This window comes from Rhinoraja longicauda, chromosome 5 (genome assembly GCF_053455715.1).
Source record: "Rhinoraja longicauda isolate Sanriku21f chromosome 5, sRhiLon1.1, whole genome shotgun sequence".
Classification (NCBI taxonomy): Eukaryota; Metazoa; Chordata; class Chondrichthyes; order Rajiformes; family Arhynchobatidae; genus Rhinoraja; species Rhinoraja longicauda.
Genome location: NC_135957.1, coordinates 64,052,453 through 64,074,263, shown reverse-complemented (window position 1 = coordinate 64,074,263; position 21,811 = coordinate 64,052,453). Strand labels below are relative to the sequence as shown.

Sequence of the window (21,811 nt, the reverse complement as noted above, 5' to 3'; positions counted from 1 at the left end):
ATGGCAAGCAGTATACCTACACTTATCATCAATGACTAGGATGTTCCTGTACTCCTGTGACAAGCTTCTCAAACCGAGGTTCAATTTCCTTCTCCAAAGCAACCCGCATTACTGAATCAACATACTGAAGTGAATTGCGTTTTTTGGATTTCAATTCTACCAAGGTCGAAAATCTTTGTTCAGACAGGAAAGTTGTTGTCATCATTACTAGTGGTTGAAGGGCCTTCAAGGCAATTAATTTGTATTCAGGGAAAGCAAGTTATCCAATCCAACAGTCTCCAACAGTACATCTCAAAAGATGATTTTTGAGTGGTCATAATGAAGCTCTATCAACACTTCTGACATTTCCCCAAAATCTGTTCGCTTGATGTGGCTGGTGATAAAAGGATTAACTATTCACATCTGAAGTCCTGCAGATGCTTCTGAGTAAAATATGTTTCAAAATTTTTAGATAGCAATTGCAGATGGTCGGAAATTATGTCCTTCAGTGTTGAAGGGAAATCAAATCAGGTTGCTTTTCTTCCCACTCACACTCTTTGAGGAAGCTTTCCAAATGTTTGAAATTGGAGAAATTTGCTTTACGAATGTTAATAGGCCACATGGTGATCTTCATTTTCATGGCTTCTATTTTCCCAAGGACATTGAAGATGTCACCTCCTTTACCTTGAAGTGACAAGTTGAGCCGATTCAAATGTTCAAAAATAGAAGTCATGTAACACAATTTGGCCAGCCAAAAATCATTGTTGAAATACATTGCTTTCACGTCACTTTGCTCAGTAAAAAATGCAGACAGTTCATTCTTCATGGACAGTACACTTTCAAGGACTCTTCCATGTGACAACCATCAAATCTCAGAATGCAGGAGGAGAATCATGTGATCTGCAGACATATCCTTGCATAGCTCTGAAAATAGCCAAAATTATTTAGCTTGTGGACGAATAGCATTGACAATTTTCACCTCATCTTGCAACAATTCTTCCAGCTCATTTTTCTGGTCATTGCAACAAGTGTTCAGTTTCGTGGCAGCCAGTGCTTCCTGATGTAAACGACATTGTAAAAAGGTGCGATTATGGGATTTTTCTTTGATTCGAGCGGTGGCTCCTTTATGTTTCCCCATCATGGTTGCAGCACCGTCTGTAGTCACAGCAACACATTTGCTCCAAGATAAATCTTCATTTTCCATGAATTCGTCAAGCATGGGAAAATAAATTCACCTGTAGTTTGCTTTCCAACTGGCAAGCAAAAGAGGTAATGCTCGACAATTTTTCCCAAGCTTTGATGTGGGAAACGACAGTACACAATAAGTTGTGAATAATTTTTAATGTCTGTAGGTTCATCAAACTGCAGAGCGAAAAATGGTGCTTCCAACATTTTTTCCACCAGCTGATGCTTCAGATCTTCAGCAATCGTAGTAGATCGAAGTTTCATTGTGTCATTGGACAAAGAAATTTGCACTACTTTATCCACTGCTTGCTTGGCAATGATTTTTGAACATGGTCTGACAACTTTCTCAGCCTCTGAATATGGATTTTTTTCTTTCATGAGCACATGTGCTATTTGAAAAGAGGCAAGAAGAAGAGTTTTTTTAGTCGCAGTGTCATTCTTTACCATCGACTGGAAGAAATTCTGCTGCTTCCACAAATACTCACGAGTGTTTTTGAAAAGCTGTATGGACTTGTTTTGATGATTGCCATGCTTTGTTCTTAAGTGAGTGTAATTTCGAAGGAGCCAAGCACTGGTTGCTATATTTTGCACTGCAAAACAGGCACTGAGCTGAGGGAGTAGGGCTGGTTAGTTCACCTTGGGGAAGGAGAAAGCCGTACTAGATATATTCTTCGTTCCACTTTCTTTTCTTGAGTTTTGAGGAGAGGGTACTTTGCTCCTGGCATTTCCTCTTGAGATGAAGTTTTTTCTTGCCCGTATCATTAACAAAGTCATATAAGTAACTGCATTTTTAAGTTCATTATCCTCAGTTTCCTTGTCACCCTTCACAAGTGATTTGTGTCCTGAAGATACCTTCTCTTGAGTCCTGTTCATTTAACTTTCTTTCAGAAATGAACTAATTCCTCCTGCACACTCTTCCTCTAGAGCTGGTTTCTTTAGGTACTTCAACAAAGACATAGTGTCTTAATCTGCAAATCAAACTCACAAAATACTGAAGTCGTTAGAATAGAAAATGTAGAATATCACTACAAGAAAATGGCACAATCTGACTTTAGATTGCCTAAAAATGGGGCTCAAATCTTAATATAGCTAGAATTCATGTTGCGATGCAAATAAGTGCTGGTAGATTGAAGTACAGTAAATATATATAGAATTCTAGTTCTAGTAGAAAAGTAGCTAAATTGGCAGCACAAAGTAAAGTTACAGTTCAACAGTTGCCTACGGCGATCCTCCAGTGTTGCCATTTATAAATTTATGATCCCACTGGCTTGTCTGGTCTTCCCTAAAAGGTTACATTACAGTAAATTTGGTAAATATCCTGCTACTTTGAAATTAGAAAACCATAGGTAGAGAGAAAAACATATCAAATTTCCAGCTCCACTGCCATTAAAACCAACAAGAGCTTACTAACCCCTTTAATGGCAATGCCTTTAAGTATAGAAAACAAATATATAAATATCTGAATAAATTAAGTCATTCACCCTTCATTCCCCCCTCTAGTTTCATTCACCCCAAAAATAATTTCATTCACCCTTGGGTGAACCATTCACCAGTTTAAGAAGCACTGGTTTATGCCTTGCCTGTAATATTATAAATCCAAAAGGAACACCAGATTTTGAAAGGTTCAGAGAGACTTATTTCATTTTTTTCCCATTGGAACTAATTCATGGAGATAGTTTGAATTTTTCAGGCAGTGAAATTTAAAATTGTTTGCTTCTTTGGATCATTCATCAAAAAAAAAGCAAAGTTACTGACAGGACTCAAATAAATCTTTCTCACTCGAGTGGGATGTTTGAGCGATTAAGCTCCACTTCATTGATGTGAGCAGATAACTAACCGAGTCAAACATTTTAGTGTAAATTGCAGGAGTGCCACATTTTTGGAGCTGCCGTTTTATGGATACTATAAAGCACCTTATTTTTCCCCTGGGACTCATATCAAAGCAACAATTAAAGAACAAGGGAAGCTGTCCTCAGTCCTAATCGACAGTCTCAGCCAAAACCATCAAAGCCATTTATCTCATTGCTCTTTGTGGCTCTTTTGGGTAAATTAACTGCCTTATTTTCTTACATTTCAATAAAAATATGTTTTAAAGTACTATAAAGTGCTTTTGGACATCCTGAGGTTATGACAGATATTACATGGTACCTTTTTTGTTCAGTTTAGTTGCATTGGTTCTTGTGTGGGAAATCAAACCTTTTGGATTAATATCTAATGTATGTGACAAATGATTGTTTCTGCAATCATGAGTTGGTACGAGCATTGAAGTAACCAGCAGAGGGAGCAGTTTAACAGCATATGTAGATAAATACAGGTCCATCACTGATTTTTCCAGCAACCTTTCAGTGACTGGTGTACAAGGACACCCAGGTCTCGCTGCACCTCCCCCTTACCTAACCTAACACCATTGAGATAATAATCTGCCTCCTTGTTTTTGCCGCCAAAGTAAGACTGTTGAAAGACTGGAGCGACTAGGCTTGTATACACTGGAATTTAGAAGGATGAGAGGGGATCTTATCGAAACGTATAAGATTATTAAGGGGTTGGGCACGTTAGAGGCAGGAAACATGTTCCCAATGTTGGGGGAGTCCAGAACCAGGGGCCACAGTTTAAGAATAAGGGGTAAGCCATTTAGAACAGAGATGAGGAAAAACTCTTTCAGTCAGAGAGTTGTGAATCTGTGGAATTCTCTGCCTCAGAGGGCAATGGAGGCCAATTCTCTGAATACATTCAAGAGAGAGCTAGATAGAGCTCTTAAGGATAGCGGAGTCAGGGGGTATGGGGAGAAAGCAGGAACGGGGTACTGATTGAGAATGATCAGCCGTGATCACATTGAATGGCGGTGCTGGCTCGAAGGGCCGAATGGCCTACTCCTGCACCTTTTGTCTATTGTCTAAAGTAGATAACCTCACATTTATCTGTATTATAAAGCCTCTGCCACGCATCTGCCCACTCACTCAACCTGTCCAGGTCACCCTGCAACCTCCTAATATCCTTTTCACAGTTTACACTGCCACCCAGCTTTGTGTCATCCGCAAACTTGCTAGTATTGCTTCTAATTCCTCTTCCAAATCATTAATATATATGGTAAACAGTTGCGGCCCCAACACCGAGCCTTGCGGCACTCCACTCGCCACTGCCTGCCATTCTGAAAAGGACCCGTTTACTCCTACTCTTTGCTTCCTGTCTGCCAACCAATTTTCTATCTATGTCAACACACTACCCCCAATACCATGTGCTCTCATTTTAGTCTCCAATCTCCCATGCGGGACCTTATCAAAGGCTTTCTGAAAGTCTAGATACACTACATCCACTGGCTCCCCTTCATCCATTTTACTTGTCACATCCTCAAAAAATTCCAGAAGATTAGTCAAGTATGATTTCCTTTTCATAAATCCATGCTGACTTGGACTTATCCTTTTACTGCTATCCAAATGCACCATTATTACCTCTTTAATAATTGACTCCAGCATCTTTCCCACCACCGAAGTCAGGCTAACTGGTCTGTAATTCCCCGTTTCTCTCTCTCGCTCCTTTCTTGAAAAGTGGGATAACATTAGCTATCCTCCAATCCACAGGAACTGATCCTGAATCTATTGAACATTGGAAAATGCGTCCACTATTTCTAGAGCCACCTCCCTGAGGACCCTGGGATGCAGACCATCAGGCCCAGGGGATTTATCATCCTTCAGTCCCATTAGTCCACCCAATATTATTTCACGCCTAATAAAAATTTCTTTCAGTTCCTCTACCCCCCTAGATCCTCTGTCCTCCAGTACATCTGGGAGATTGTTTGTGACTTCCTTAGTGAAGACAGATCCGAAGTACCTGTTCAACTCTTCTGCCATTTACTTGTTACCCATATTAATTTCACCCGTGTCTGCCTTCAAGGGACCCACGTTTCACTTTGCTACTCTTTTTCTCTTAACATATCTAAAGAAGCTTTTACTGTCCTTCTTTATATTCTTGGCCAGCTTCCCCTCGTACTTCATCTTTTCAGCCCGTATGCCGTATTTTGTTACCTTATGTTGTCCTATGAACGTTTCCCAATCCTCTGGCTTCCGGCTACTCTTTGCTGTGTTATACATCTTTTCTTTTAGTTTTATTCCATCCCTTTTCTTGTCAGCCACAGTTGCCTCCTACTCCCCTTAGAATCTTTCTTCCATTTTGGAACGAAATGATCCTGCGTCTTCCGGATTATGCCCAGAAATTAATTGGTAAGTGTTTCAAAGGGGTTGGATAGCTTCCTTTTATGCTTCAGAGTTATATACAGTAGAAGAATAGCACGCATTCCTTCTATCCAGAGATGCTGCCTATCCCGCTGAGTTACTCCAGCACTTCGGCTGGACTGTATCATTGTATTGTCTTTCCGCTGATTGTGTCTCTTCGGTTTAAACCAGCAAATGCAGTTCCTTCCTACACATTACAATTGAGCTATTCTCAGTGTACAGATAGATACATGATAAGGGAATGACATTTAGTGCAAGATAAAGCCAGTAAAGTCCAATCAAAGATAGTCCGAGGGTCACCAATGAGGTACTTCAAGACTGCTCTCTAGTTGAGGAAGGATGGTTCAATTGCCTAACAGCTGGGAAGAAACTGTTCCTGACTCTGGAGGTGCGCGTTTTCACGCTTCTATAACTTTTGCCCGATGTGAGTGGGGGGCAGAGAGGGAGTGGCCAAGGTGCGACTCCTCCTTGTCTATCCACCCCTGACTGAACCTTTTTGCACACATTTGCAAAACAAAAAAAAGGGTGGGATGAAATGAAATCGAGTGAATTTAAAAGTCCACGGGGCTGCTCTGTTCATTCTTGCGGCGGCCGCCGCCAGCAGCCAACCCAGAGCGCGCGGCGCCGGCATGGAACGCGGCCCGGCCCGGGGATCGCGCAGCAGCACCAGCAGGAGGAGGAGGAGACGGGCGCGCGCTCGCCCGCCGGACGACGTGAGGCGCGGGCACGCGCACGCGCACGCTGCAGCTCACGGGCTCGCGCGCGGCTGCTCGGCACGTGACGACGGCGGTGACAATGTAGCAATGTAGCAGCTCCTGGCGAAATTGTGTAGCACATGATCCACAGCGAGAAGTCGGCTCTGCTCGCCTCTCCTCGCCTCGGGTCGGGTCGGGTCGGGTGGTGCCTGTGCGGCTGGGCACACATCATCGAGCGATGTTTTTTTTTTAAAACAAAGCTCCACACTCCTCCCCGCGTTGAATCGGCGCACTTAAATGCAGAAGCGCACAGTGTGCAATAACGCCAAAGTCAATGAATTGTACACGAGAGGTGAGTGGGTGAGTGAAAGTTATTCACGTTTTGGGCAGCCCGTGTTTTTCAGCAGTCACAGCAGCAGTGTAGTGAGCATTGTGACTGAAGGATGTTGTTGATTCTGTTTGCTCGGTACATACCGTTCCGGTTTCGCTCGCTTCTGCATTAAATAAAGCATTTCAGAATAAACGAAATGCTTTAAGTTCATTTGTTTTAATTTTACTTTGCAGTAGAACGCGAGCGTGATGGAATCGGGATTGGAATTGGCCCTTGTTTGAAAACCGTTTTGATTTCCAGTACTCTTTTTTTAGCTTTGCAATGACAAAACAGGTATAAATGGCATACCAAGTGACCTCTAGTTTGTTGAAGAAATTGGTTTTGTGCATGTTTAACTATCTAATACTCAGTTCTGTATACTTGTATAAAATAACGTAATCAAAATCCATATTTTTCATAATTGTTCATATAATACATTTTAATATTTATTTGTGTACGTCCTTTCAAAAAAGCTATCCTGTATGTTAATACTGAAACGAAGGAACTGCAAATGCTTGTTTAGTTCAGTTGGTTAGTGAAATTAAGAGGACATTTGCGAAATCAGGCTTTTAATTCGAAAATGATTGATGTTTCAATGTAAATTAGATCATAATGAACCAAGATCGCTCGCTTTTCTAATATAAATAAAATTGTAAACGGGAAACTAGATGCTAGAATCTTGAGCAAGTGCTGGTGGAACTCAGCAGGTCAGACAGCACCTGTGAAGTAATGGATAGATTCTATTTTGGGTTGGGACCCTTCAGACAAAAGTCATGGAATGCTTCACGGATTTGTGTGTTATTTTGCACAGAGGCTGTGCTAATCAACGTAGTGTTCCAATTTTAGGAATACGTGCTGCTGATGTGAACACTGAAATTCACTTACACTATCTCTGACCCCCCCCCCCCCCTGATCTCTCTGTCTCCACCGTAGGGGACATGACTTACTTAGTCCGAAGAAGGATTCTGACCCGAAATGTCATTCGTCTATTCCCTCCTCTGTGTTCCTCCAGCAGTTTGTTTTTTGCTCATGAATAAATATGGAATAATTTAAGTTCAGTGGTCTGGAATCTGTGGATGGAGATGTTGAGCATGAATAAAGATGAATGGGATGTCAGACAGGTTTGCAAAAGAATGCAAAACCTCCGGTCTACTAGAGTTGAGATTGGGAGGGAAGTGAGAACTGGAAAGGCATGGATGAAAATCTTAGTAACGTGAGGATTAAGAAGAAGTAGGGAGTGTCTCAGAAGTGTAAGTATTACAGTAATAGTGACCACTCCTGCAGGATTTAAAGTTCAACATGGCATTCAACCTCGGTGTTAATTTCATTCGTTCAGATAAGCTGAAGGAGTGTGGATGCATAGCTGCGTGGTAGGGTTTATTTTGGGGTTCAAAGGATTGATTGGACATATAGTGTGTGAATCTCAGGTGATCCATCTGTAATTGTCATAAAAAGCAAGGTTGATAATAGAGAAATTGCTTTGAAAGAGGGAAGGAGACATTGTTGTGATTGAGTTGGCAAAGCGACTGGATTTGTTGCATTGGATTAGAGTATAATTAAGGAAAATGTGAAGATGTTAACGTGGACTTTGGAGGAAGGTAGGACCTAAAGGAAGAGTGAGCAGTTTTGAATATGGAGAAAGAGTTGAGATTTTTTTTTAAAAGGTGCATTGAACCATCGACGTGACAGTGAAGTTGACACGTGGATGTTTCTGTTTAGAAATGTGATGGATGATGTAACTGTCAATGCGACAGAATTTTGAGCAAAAAGTTGAAAGGTTCACCTTGCCCACAGAGAGAATATGGTTTGAGTAATAATCTTATTTTCATATATGTTTGCTTATTTCTCTCTCAAAACATTGAATTACACTGGTATGCTGTTCAACAGAGTCCAGTAACGGCATGTTCTGGTAATGAATGTGGTTGTTCATGTGTGAACTTGGACAATAGGTCAATAGGACAAGAGTAATATTCTTCAGTTACTTTGTCATGTAATGCATGAACGGCTGCCTTTGGTAACTGGATCATCCCTTGTTGAAGTCCTATGGTCAAGGCTGATCTTATCTCAATACCATGTTCTTACTCTCTCGCCAAGACTCTTGATGCCCTCTAATGCCGTAAAAAATGTTTAAAGGTTTTTTTTAAATTTAAAAATATATTTGGCAATTCAAAGATGTTTTCACATTGCTTCCATGGTCTGATTCACAGCAAGAGCAGAAAGCCCTGCATTCACTAAGCATGCCAGGAAATTCACGTGGGAAGAGAAACAGTTACTGCTTCAGGTGCAAAATCCTTCATTGACCTTCTGATGAAGAGTCCCGGGCTTAAACTATTACTCTTTTTCTCTTTTCACATCTGCTGTCCGTCATGCTAAACAGAGCAGCTGAGAGGAGGAGCAGTGTGGTAGATTTAAAAAGCAGCCCTGAGTGCCTTTGAATGACTGCTTCTCATGATGGATAACACGATGCAGGCACTAACGGGAGAGGCCTTTTGGGAGACGGCATATTGGTGGAGCAAGGTGGGGGTTGGAAGTCGGTGCAGAAGTTAATGACAGCAAATTCTGTAAACAGGTTAGGCGGAAGTACGACAGAAAGATAGGAAAATTGGTTGGATTAAATTGTATTTATTTCAATGTTGGAGGTGCATGAACTCAGGGTGTGCATAGGTACAAGCAAATGGAACTGAAATCTGAAGAAGGGTCTCAAACTGAAATGTCATCTATTCGTTTTCTCCAGAGATGCTGTCTGACTTGCTGAGTTACTCCAGTTTTGTATGTCTATCTTCGGTTTAAGCCAGCATCTGCAGTTCAAACTGGACCTACACTGGAATGTAAGAGTTGTTTTGGAAACCTAGCTTGGGGAGGGACACATCTGCAGCTTCATGGTGCAGGTATTATAAGTGAGATAAAGGTGGGGGTAAAAGAGGAGGGGGAGTTCCTGTATTGATCAAGGAGTACATCAGGCTATTAGTCCAAGATGACATCACTGAAGGATCGTCCAAGGAGGTTATATGGTTAGAGCTGAAAAGTAAAAAGGGGATAAACACTTGCTTGGGAATGTTTTCCAGACCACCAATGGGAATTAGAAGGGCAAATTTGCTGGGAGATTGTTAACAACTTGCTGCCGAGAACAAGGAGTGTCCCGCGCATGGCGGGCCGCTGAGAACAAAGAAGGACCGAGTGTGGGGTGGGGGGAGGGGGGGTGGAGATTTTATTATATTCAGGGAAAAAGATAACATAGAAACATAGAAAATAGGTGCAGGAGTAGGCCATTCGGCCCTTCGAGTCTGCACCACCATTCAATATGATCATGGCTGATCATCCAGCTCAGTAACCTGTACCTGCCTTCTCGCCATACCCCCTCTCCATACCCCCTGATCCCTTTAGCCACAAGGGCCACATCTAGCTCCCTCTTAAATATAGCCAATGAACTGGCCTCAACTACCTTCTGTGGCAGAGAATTCCACAGACTCACCACTCTGTGTGAAGAAATGTTTTCTCATCTCGGTCCTAAAAGACTTCCCCCTTATCCTTAAGCTGTGACCCCTGGTTCTGGACTTCCCCAACATCGGGAACAATCTTCCCGCATCTAGCCTCTCCAACCCCTTAAGAATTTTATATGTTTCTATAACTAGAGAAAGAATTGGGCCACTCCGAAATCAAAGCTGTCATCTGTCTGTGGAGCTGCAGATGATGAATAGGGTCCTCAAAGAATATTTTGCCTTTGTGTTTACTGCAGAGAAAGACATGAAGACCAGGCAACTTGGAAATGCCAGTGTAGATGATTTGAGGTTAGTCTATTTGTCCACAGGAGGTGCTTTACATCCTCAGATGTATGAATGTGATAAATCACCAGGGCCTGATCAGATATATCCAAGGACATCGTGGGAAGCTTGAGAAGAATTTGCAGCAGTCTTGGCTCGGATAGATGAGTCATTGTTAGACATGGGTGAGCTGCCAGGAGATTGGAGGGTGGCTAAGGTTGTGCTCTACTTAAGATGGGCTGCAAGGAAAAACCTGGAAAGTTGGCCTTCTGATGAAGAGTCTCAGGCTTAAACTATCACTCTTTGTCAACTATGTCAGCCTAACATCAGGAAAGTTATTGGAGAGAATTCTGAGGGATGACATATACACTGATGAGCCAAAACATTATGACCACCTGCCTAATATGCTGTTGGTCCTCCGTGTGCCGCCAAAACAGCACTGATCCGCCGAGACATGGATTCTACAAGACCCCTGAAGGTGTCCTGTGGTATGGCACCAAAACATTAGCAGCAGATCCTTTAGCAGCACCCTTGCTGGTTCAGAAATGCTCTGACCCAGTCATCTGGCCATAATAATTTGGCCCTTGTCAAAATCGCTCAGGTCTTTACTCCTGCCCATTTCTCCTGTATCCAACACATCAATTTCAAGAACTGACTGTTCACTTGCTGCCTAATATATCCCACCCCTTGACAGGTGCCATTATAATAAGATAATCAGTTATTCACTTCACCTGTCAGTGGTCATAATGTTTTAGTTCATGGATATATATACATATTTGGGTTGATCAATGATAGTCAACATAGTTTTCTGTGTGGGAGGTCATGTCTAACCAATAAAGTTGATGAGAATAGGGCTGTAGATGCAGCAAGGCCTATGCTATTCCTCCAATTGGCATGTGGCCTCACTCTGGCAATGAAGGGGTTTCTGTCCGAGACCGCCTTCATTGCCAGAGTGAGGCCACATGTAAACTGGAGATATGGAATCTTGTATGTTGCATGGGTTGCTTATAACTAAACATTCTGAGCGTTGAAATCTCCAATTTTGTGTAACCAACAACCACCCTCCCCCCCCCCACCCCGACGTCCCATCTGGGTGCGTCCCCATCTCGCTAAGAATCGAGCCCCCCTTCACTTACCCCCTCCACCGCTGTCATCTGCTTTCACCTATATTCCTTCTTCTGTCTTCACATTTCACATCTCTCTCTTCATCTCATAGCTTTGTCTCTTCATCTCTGTCCAATCATCTGTCAATCAACCCCCCAGTTACCAGTATCCACCTATCACTTGCCAGATTTCTCCTGTCACCATCGCTTTTGCAACTTTATCCGCCCTACCACAGTCAGTCTGAAGAAGTGTCCCAAATCAGTCTGAAGAAGGGTGCTGACCTGAAACATCACCTATCAATGTTCTCCAGCGATGCTGCCTGACCCAGAACCAGGGTCCACAGTCTAAGAATAAAGGGGAGGCCATTTAAAACTGAGATGAGAAAAAACTTTTTCACCCAGAGGGTTGTGAATTCGTGTAATTCTCTGCCACAGAAGGCAGTGGAGGCCATTTCACTGGTTGAATTTAAAAGAGTTAGATAGAGCTATAGGGGCGAGTGGAATCAAGGGATATGGGGAGAAGGCAGGCACAGGTTACTGATTGTGGAAGATGATCGCAATGAATGGCAGTGCTGGCTCAAAGGGCCAAATGACCTCCTGCACCTATTTTCTATGATCTATAACCCAAAACATCGCCCGAGTTACTCCAGCACTTAGTGTCTTTCATGGCTCTTCCAATGATTTGGAAGAAAATGTAGAAGGTGTGATTAGTAAGTTTGCAGATAACACTAAAATAAGTGGTAATGTAGATATTGAAGCAGGTTATCACGAATTTTAGTGATAACTTGATCAGGTAGGCAAGTGGGCTGGCGTATGGAAAATGGAGTTTAATTTTGATAAGTGAGAGGTGGTGCATTTTGGGAAGTCAAACTGGGGCAGGATCTTCAGAATAAAAGGTTCTGCCTTGGGGAGTGATATCGAGCAGAGAGATCCCAGAGTACATGTATATCGCTCCCTAAAGGTGGTGTCACAGGTAGATCGGGTGGTGAAGATGGCTTTTGGCATGCTAGCCTTGTTTAGTTTGGGACATGATGTTACAGTTGTACAAGACGCTGGTGAGGCCACACTTTGATTGTAGTGTTCAGTTGTGCCACCCTGCTATTGGAAAGATGCCATCACGCTGGAAACAGTGCAGAGAAGAATTATCACGACTTGAGGGCCTGAGCTATAGGGAGAGGTTGAGCAGGCTAGAACTTTATTCCTTAGAGTGGAGGATTGGTAAGGAGGGATGTAAAATCATGAGGGGCATAGATGGGGTGAATGCATAGTCTTATGCCCAGGAGACGGGAATGAAAGATCTGCATTGAAATGGGAGGGGGCATTAAAATGGTTCGCAGATGGGAGTTCCAGCAGGTCTTGGTGGACGGAGCGCAAATGTTTTTCGCCTCACCTCCGCCTGGTCTCGCCGATGGAAAGGAAGCCACATCAGTCTGAAGAAGGGTCTTGACCTGAAACATGACCCATTCCTTCTCTCCAGCCTCCCCAGCTGAATTACTCCAGCATTTTGTGTCTACCGATTTAAACCAGCATCTGCAACTCTTTCCTCCACATGAGGTGAATATGCAGTAAGCAATTAAGTACATTTTCAGTGGTTATAATTACCTATGTAAGTAACATTTTGAATGTAGACAGGTAAATTTGCTGAATTACATATGTACAATGGGAGCACATCCCAAATGACTGAACCTTTGAATATTCAAATACTGGTGGCTGGTCCAGGGAGTTTTGAGTACAAAACACTTGACATCCAAAATGTACTTTTGTTAGTGTTGAGGGATGGTCCCCTGAATTTGCAAACAGCTAAAATATGAAATGACAAAACAGAAATGTCATAAACTATGTATTAATTGGCAAGGATATATCATTAATGATGTGTTAACACAGGGGAGAATACTTATTGCTTTCACTGTCCCTGACCTCATCATGAGATTTCATTGAGGGCCAATTAATCTGACATTTATTTATTGTCTTCAGCGTAGTTGCAATGGTTCAGAATGTGATACACAAGATAATTTGTTTTGATGGTCTTAAAGTATCAAGGGAAGTAAAATTTTGAATAGTTATTTTTGACGACAGGTTCTTATTTGAGTCAAAGATAGACACAAAAAGCTGGAGAAACTCATAGGGGACAGGTAACATCTCTGGAGAGAAGGAATGGGTGACATTTCGAGTTCAGACCCTTCTTCAGACAACTCTTTGAGTCAACTAGCTTACACCCCGATTAAATAACATTAAATAATTCCTACAGTTGTCCCAATTAACAGCCTGGATTGGAGAATTTTAATTAGAGGGAAAGAAAGGTTAATTGGAGACACAGGAACTGTAGAAGCAGGAACCTTGAACAAAACACAAAGTGCTGGAGGAACTCAGCAGATCAGGCTGCATCTGTGGAAGGAATCGACAGATGACATTTTGGGTTGGGACCCTTCATCAGACTGTTGGAACAGAATGTAGTAGAAGTGCACATCAACCTCGGTCTTACCAAGAGGGACTGCTAGTAAGAGGAGGTGTAGTAGCTGGTGTTGCATCTCCTGTGGTTGCAGAGGAATATAGCTGGGTAGGGGGTGTTTTGGTTGGGATAGGATAGGTGAACCGAGGAGTTGCGGAGGGAGTGGTCTCTGAGGAAGGTAGAAAACGGTGGGGATGGGAAGATGTGACTGTTGGTGTGGTCAAATTGAAGGTGATGGAAATGTCAGAAAATTATGTGGAGAGGTGAAAGGTGAGGACCAGGGGATCTCTATCCTTATCCTGTCTAGTGGAGGGGGGTGGGGGTGAGTACAGAACTTTGGGCACTGAGAGGCATGGATGAGGACAACAACAGCAGGGAGGAAACCACATTTAGTGAGTGGGGGACATCTTGGATATCTTAGAATGGAATGCTTCATCCTGGGAGCAGATGGGAGGAGACGGAGAAATTGAGAGCAAGGGATGGCTTCAATGCAAGAGACTGAGTGGGAGGAGGAGTAGTCATGGTAATTGTGGGAATTGGAGTGTTTAAGGTGGATGCTAGTACATCGTCTGGCTCTTGTGTTGAATACTTGAGGCTGTTTTCCCTGGAGTGAACAAGGCTGAGGGATGACCTGATATGTGTCAAATAAAATGATAGATGTATTGACAGGGCAAGTAGTCAGAATCTTTTTCTTATTTTTGATGGGGTGGGGTATTAGAAACAACAGGACATAAATTTGAGGAGTTTTGAAGGGGATTTGAGGGAAAAGCTTTTCACATACAGAATGGTTGATATCTAGAACATGCAGAAGAGGTACATGTTTAAGAGGCCATTGAGACAAAAGTAAAGCAAAGATGAATATGGACCTATTGTGGTCAGCGTTGACACAATGGGCTGAAGAGCCTGTTTCTGTACTGTATCACTCTGACTAGATCTTTGCCAAAGCATTGGATCACCTGTGCAAGTTGGTGTTTAATGAAAGTTGTTAACACTCTTATTAAATGACTTGGTTTAAACCTTTTCTTTGTACACAATGTACTGTATTTGATGCAGTGTTAAAAATGTTCATACTCCATAAGATAACATTATTAAAGCAAAGCAGGCCTTGTTATATTTGCTTCTGCATGGCCCTTTTGTCATTTTGTTATGCTTCAATTGTATTTTTCACATGCATAAACATAATGTAGTCACATATTTCAGTTCAAAATTGGTTGTGGCTTCTCTGGATTGAAGGTTAAATCATAGTTCTCTAATGCACATACATGGTCCCTCGGCATTATTCAAAACGTGGGCTAAATCAGCATTTTTATTCAATGCACATGCTTCAATCAACATGATGAAAAACTATTAACCCATTCCATAATATAAGTGAGAAGAAAAGCTGTTGTTGATCTCAATAGCATGAGACATTTTACATTTTGCATGATGCATTTTAATGTGCTGCATAAATGAAAATTGTTTCAACGGTGTCTTTTTTTTTTTTAGCAGACCACATTTCTCAGCAGTAATCTATCAAACAAGATTCCTCTGTGATTATTCGTTTAGTTTATAGAGACAGCGTGGAAACAGGCCCTTGGGGCCACCGAGTCCGCGTTGACTAGCAATCACCGCACACTAACAATGTCCCACACACACTAGGGACAATTTTACCAAGCCAATTAACCTACAAACTTGTGCGTCTTTGGAATGTGGGAGGAAACTGAAGATCTCAGAGAAAACCCGTGTGCTCACGATAAGAACGTACCAACTCCATACAGCACCCATAGTCGGGAAGGATCCTGGGTCTCTGGCTCTTTAAGGCAGCAATTCTACCACTGCGCCACTATGCCGCCCTGCCGATTGCCCCTACCCCTTCACAAATAGACAATAGACAATAGGTGCAGGAGTAGGCCATTCGGCCCCTCGAGCCAGCACCGCCATTCAATGTGATCATGACTGATCATTCTCAATCAGTACCCCGTTCCTGCTTTCTCCCCATACCCCCTGGCTCCGCTATCCTTAAGAGCTCTATCCAGCTCTCTCTTGAATGCATTCAGAGAATTGGCCTCCACTGCCTTCTGAGGCAGAGAATTCCACAGATTCACAACTCTCTGACTAAAAGTGTTTTTCCTCATCTCTGTTCTAAATGGCCTACCCCTTATTCTTAAACTGTGGCCCCTGGTTCTGGACTCCCCCAACATTGGGAACATGTTTCCTGCCTCTAACATGTCCAAACCCTTAATAATCTTATACGTTTCGATAAGATCCCCTCTCATCCTTCTAAATTCCAGTGTATACAAACCTAGTCGCTCCAGTCTTTCAACATATGACAGTCCCGCCATTCCGGGAATTAACCTAGTAAACCTACGCTGCACGCCCTCAATAGCAAGAATATCCTTCCTCAAATTTGGAGACCAAAACTGCACACAGTACTCCAGGTGCGGTCTCACTAGGGCCCTGTACAACTGCAGAAGGACCTCTTTGCTCCTATACTCAACTCCTCTTGTTATGAAGGCCAACATTCCATTGGCTTTCTTCACTGCCTGCTGTAAGACACCCAGATCACGTTGTATGTCCCCTTTTCCTAACTTGACACCATTCAAATAATAATCTGCCTTCCTATTCTTACCACCAAAGTGGATAACCTCACACTTATGTTATGTTATGTATCAAATAACATTTGATAACCTCAAATGTTATTTGATCCACTGAGTTCCACCAAAAGACTAGCCCTCTGAGTATGTTTTTGTTAAATTGAAAGTACATATTCATGTCTTCAAATTTAGAGGAATCATGGAAAAAATTAATTGAACTAAACTAAATTTTTAAAAAATCTGTTCTTGTGAAGCGTTCCGTCTAACTAGCTTCATGGTTCCTTGAAATCTGATTGTGAACACGTATATCAAGTTACATTGCTGCAGTCTGCTTTATAAACACTCTAAATAATTTCCATCATCACCAAGTCGTTATGCTGTCCTCTGGTTAAATTGAGTCAAATAGGAATTTCAAAGTGTTTTTCAGCAGGTGAAATGTGGAGAAACTAAATTACTGACGCACTTCTCTTTGAATATTTTGCAGGAAGCCAGCTTCTGAATACCACACATAAAACCAGCTGCTCTTTGCGGTTTTGTACCATGGGCCTAGGGGGCAAAGTAGCTGTAATTAAAAAATTCTGCAACTTTAGGTATATTATCAATGGGCCGATGTTTGGATAACAGGTAAGCATTCTGCTTAGAACTCCAGATCTGTAAGCGTTGTTGTTAGTAAGGAAAAAACTTAACTTATTTTATTAATTTAATAAAACAAAACAGCTGATGTTAAATTGGTACCTCGGATGATCATTCGAAGGAACGATTTATCATAGGAAAGATTAAGAAAAATGTTAAACTGGAGCAATCATTGTATTAAAAAGTGTTCCTACGCTATAACTTTCCTGCAGCATCTTTGGTGATCATTTATCTGGTGTGGGTTTTATTCCATTGCATTGACTATGTGATGATCATTGACTAGGAAAATCAGGCTGACTCACCTTTTGAATATAACCAGGGGATTATGTGTGTGCATGTAATAGAATATTGGGTTAACTTCTCATCAAAAAGAGGGCACAACCTATCTTGTATTTAAGTTTGCAACATTATGTTTTGAGTCTTAGAAAAATAATTGCAAAAAAAATGACATTGAATCTGAGACAAGTGTACTGCTGCTGACTCAAGGCTCAGACATATCATATCATGAGACTAGCTTTACCTTGATATTGTTAGCTTATGGAGTAGAATTATTTTAACACCTTATTAACACTGTATGTAAGATGCTAAAATAAGATTTAAGAACTTTGCTTTTATTTTTGCCACTAGTATCACAGCCAGCTGAATATCAGATATAATGGGAATAAGAATTGCTAAATTAACAGATTAGGAGCCAGAGAAAGCAAATTTAGCTCTTATCTGATCACGGATTTACAAATAGAAAGCTACAAAGCTGCTTTATATTTGTTCATTTCTTTTTTCTGTGCTTTCTTTCCCATGGTAACGTGACATGGAGTTTGGTATTGTGTGTCGATCAGATTGTGTCTGTTGTATGTGTGACTCAATTACTAGTTGGAAATTTAGACATTGTCACATACCTCCTACACAAGCTGCCTTTTATATAAACTAGTCATGCACATTGCACATGTGAGGGTGAGGGGAAAAAAAAAAAATACCAACTATACTTGTCCACTTTTCAAATTTTGAGAAAATGAGCGGTGATATAATTTATTGGTAACGGGTAATTATCACCACCTTGATTTTTGGGACTGGGCTTGAAAGTTCATTGTGAGCTGCAAAGCAACAATAGTGTACCTTTTGTTTTAAAATCGCTATGCGCATTAATAAATTCACACAGAACATTGTTATCTTCCAAATTACAGACTGATGCCAAAAAACAGACGGGCCGTAGCAGTTTTACTTGTTTACATTCACCAGAATATTTTTGATAGATAGAGAAATGGGGAAGGGAGGATAGAACTGCAAGTGAGGTAAAAAAAATTGAGCGAGTAAAGGAAAGTAGTGAGTTACCAGAAGGAAGAGACTAGAGAGTAAGGAAAAGGAGATGGGACTGTGAAAGTAGGAAAAGACTAGAGGAGTGACAGGGATTTTGCAGATTGAGAGGGGAGTAGGAAAATAATGGTTTGGGTGCAAAGGCGGTGTAGCAATGGTGACTGGGATAGGATAGAAGGGACCACAGGACGTTCAAGGGAAAGTCGGGCAGGGTGGACATGGAGAGTTGGGGAGTGTGGGATAGGAGAGTAGGATAGAGAAGTGCATGATAGAGAAGTAGGGCCAACAGGGTTGTGGGACCGAGCAAGAAGTGGCAAAGGGCAGATGGCAAGGAAGTGTGACGAGCAAAGAAAGGCATAAAGAATGTTGAGGTAGCTAGGGTGGGGTATTATCCTTGGATTGTACAATGAGTGTTGATCCAGTGGATGATTCTCACTTTCTTCCATGGGACTGTTTGTCCCTGGTTAAGAATTTCATTGTAAAAAGAGATTGAATGCCAACTTTTTTTTTTGTTGTGCGAGGCATTTAACAAGGCGGAGGGCAATGCTTCTTGTCAATATCTTTCTTCAGGACCAAAGAAGGCAACATTTATTCCATGACATCCAGACCAAGTTCAAGGCAGTAGACTTTCAGGTCTTTTCTTTCCTGTTAGATATGAGAAACTCAAATCTTCCCTTTCCCTCAACTGATCTCTTGTCCTTGGTGTTCACAAACTTTTAGATCACATTTCTTGAGCCCAACCCACAAGTCCAAGATCCTGAGATCACCTTCCACTTTCTTCCTCAGGATTTCTCGCCCAGTGATTCTAGCACCTACAGTAATGTTTCCAGAATATCCCAATATTTCTTGACTCATGAACATTAACCCTCTGCTATCAGACTGTGGATTCCCACAAATTGCCTATTTTTTTCTGTCAGCGGTCTGAAACCAGAATCCCATTTAATCCCTTAACATCATCCTCCTGCACTTTATAAAATTTATCACTACATTTTGAAAAATACCACAAGTAAGTGAACTATCTGTATCATTACAAAGTTCTCATATAGGATACATAATTCATGAACTGCAGTTGTTCTGAATCACTGAATAGTTGTAGCATGAGAGGGTCCGTTTGGCCCTTCAAGCCTATACAGGCTGTAATTATGAGCAAACAAGCTAGTCCTACTCTCCCACATTCATAAGTTCATGAGTCATTGGAGCAGAAGTTGGCCATTTGGCCTATCGTCTACTTTGCCATTCAATCATGGCTGATCTATCTTTCCCTCTCAACCCCATTCTCCTGCCTTCTCCCCATAACCCTTGACACCCTTGCTAATCATGAATCTCTCAATCCCTGCCTTAAAAATACCCAATGGTCTGACCTCCACAGCCTTCTGTGGCAATGAATTCCACAGATTCACCACCCTCTGTAGTGCAGCGGTAGAAGTTGCTGCTTTACAGCGAATGCAGCGCCGGAGACTCAGGTTCGATCCTGACTACGGGTGCTGCACTGTAAGGAGTTTGTACTTTCTCCCCGTGACCTGCGTGGATTTTCTCCGAGATCTTCGGTTTCCTTCCACACTCCAAAGACGTACAGGTATGTAGGTTAATTGGCTGGGTAAATGTAAAAATTGTCCCTAGTGGGTGTAGGATAATGTTAATGTACGGGGATCACTGGGCGGCACGGACTTGGTGGGCTGAAAAGGCCTGTTTCCGGCTCTATATATATGATGATGATGATGATAAAGAAATTCCTCCATCTTCTTTCTAAAGGTGTGTCCTTTTGTTCTGAGGCTATGCCTTTAGATGCTATTTAGATGAAGTTCTCATGTTATCTTTGCCAAACGCCTTCTGCATTGTTCCCTGTGGCATACCACTAGTCATGGTAGTAGGTTAACATTAAGATTGTTACCATATGGGATTATAGATGACTTAAATTTGATATTTAGGATATTGGTAACAGAGATTGGTAGGTTGGTTAGCATAATTTAATGTAGATTATTTTACGCATATTGATGTTACCTGCCACGAGTCTGCCTGCTTCACCCGTGTGTGTATATAGGACTTTGACTAGGCCGTATTTGGAGTGTTGCGTGCAATTCTGGTCGCACCATTACAGGAAGGATATGGAGTCTTTGAAAAGGGTGCAAAGTAGGTTAACAGGATTGATGCCTGGATTAGCGGGTATTAGTTACAGGGAGAGGTTGGACAGCCTTGGATTGTTTTCTCTGGAACGCCACAGGTTGTGGGGAGACATGCTGGAAGTTTATAAAATTATGAGAGGCATAGATCAAGTAGACAGTCAGAACCTTTTTACCAGGATGGAAAAATAAATACTGTAAAGTGAGGTGCAACTTTTAAAAGAGATGTGCAGGGCAAGATTTTCTACATAGATTAAGGTGAGTGCCTGGAACATATTGGTGGGAATGGTGGTTGCAGCAGATATGATGGTGGCATTTAAGATACTTTTGTATAGGCGTATGGATATGCAGGTAATTGTGGAATTCATACCACAGCGGATATATTTAAGGCAGAGATAGATAAGAGTATTGATTAGAACGGGTGTCAGAGGTTATGGAGAGAAGGCAAGGGAATGGGGTTATGAGGGAGAGATAGATCAGTCATGATTGAATGGCGGAGTAGACATGATGGGCCGAATGGCCTAATTCTACTCCTATCTCTTATGATCTTATGATTATATACAGGTAGATAAGAAATGGTCTTGGCATCATGTTCAGCATAGACCTGGTGGCCCGGAGGTCCAGTTCTTGTGCTGTGCATTTTTTATGTGCTGATGCTTTCCTATGGTGTACCATAATCCTTCACCTTATTTATTAAATTTTGTATCATCTGCAAACTAAAATTGTACTTCCTGCACTCAAATCCATGTCGCTTGCTTCAAACTAGAAACCCAATGATCCCGATACAGCTACTCCACTACATATGTATGTAAATTTGCTGGGGAATTTGCTCATGACTACTCTCTGCATTCCAAATTGATATCCCGTAGTTAATACCAAGCTTTTTCATTTTCCAAATAGAACATATTGTGGAACTTCATAATTCCAAACAGAAGTGTTTTGTGCTTGTTTTTAGGAAGTGTTAGACTGATTCTTGCAAAAGAGCCTTTACAAATGCCAAAGCAAACACATGAGCCCAAAAATTGGATTGTGTGGCATTGTTTATTTGTGTTATGTGGTTGAAAATACACTTTGGATGAAATGAAAAATGACAACAGCCTTTTCCACATTATTTCAGCCTTTCCACAAATTTGATTCTACATTTCTGGCATGAGTCCCACTTTTGTGCCAGAAATTATATCGGCGACACATGCAATCCTAATTGACTGAATTCCCCAGAATTGCTCATTTTAGAGTCTTGTTGAGACATTAGTATGCATTGTTCTGGGCGGCTCATCATTGGTTATTCCTGGGACAAATGTACTTTCACAGTTGTGTCAAGTAGAACCCAAAGAATATGGCCTCCCTCCTCCACAATCCCAACACCCACATGACCTGATGGTTCCTGCCCTCAACATACCCTA

General features: G+C 41.8%; 1 protein-coding gene across 6 annotated transcripts in view; it reads left to right on the top strand.

Moving 5' to 3' along the window:
- Positions 1–6,188: 6,188 nt before the first annotated feature.
- gpr63 (G protein-coupled receptor 63) overlaps positions 6,189–21,811 on the top strand; it is a 49,417-nt gene continuing 33,794 nt past the window's right edge. Inside the window, exons 1-3 of one of the 6 annotated variants that reach the window (XM_078399681.1) lie at positions 6,189–6,440; positions 6,653–6,752; positions 16,829–16,968. The gene's annotated coding sequence lies outside the window, so the exon portion shown is untranslated. Of the gene's footprint in view, positions 6,449–6,652; positions 6,753–16,828; positions 16,969–21,811 lie in introns of those variants that run through there. The other 5 variants (XM_078399680.1, XM_078399679.1, XM_078399683.1 and 2 more) reach the window with 5 other exon arrangements.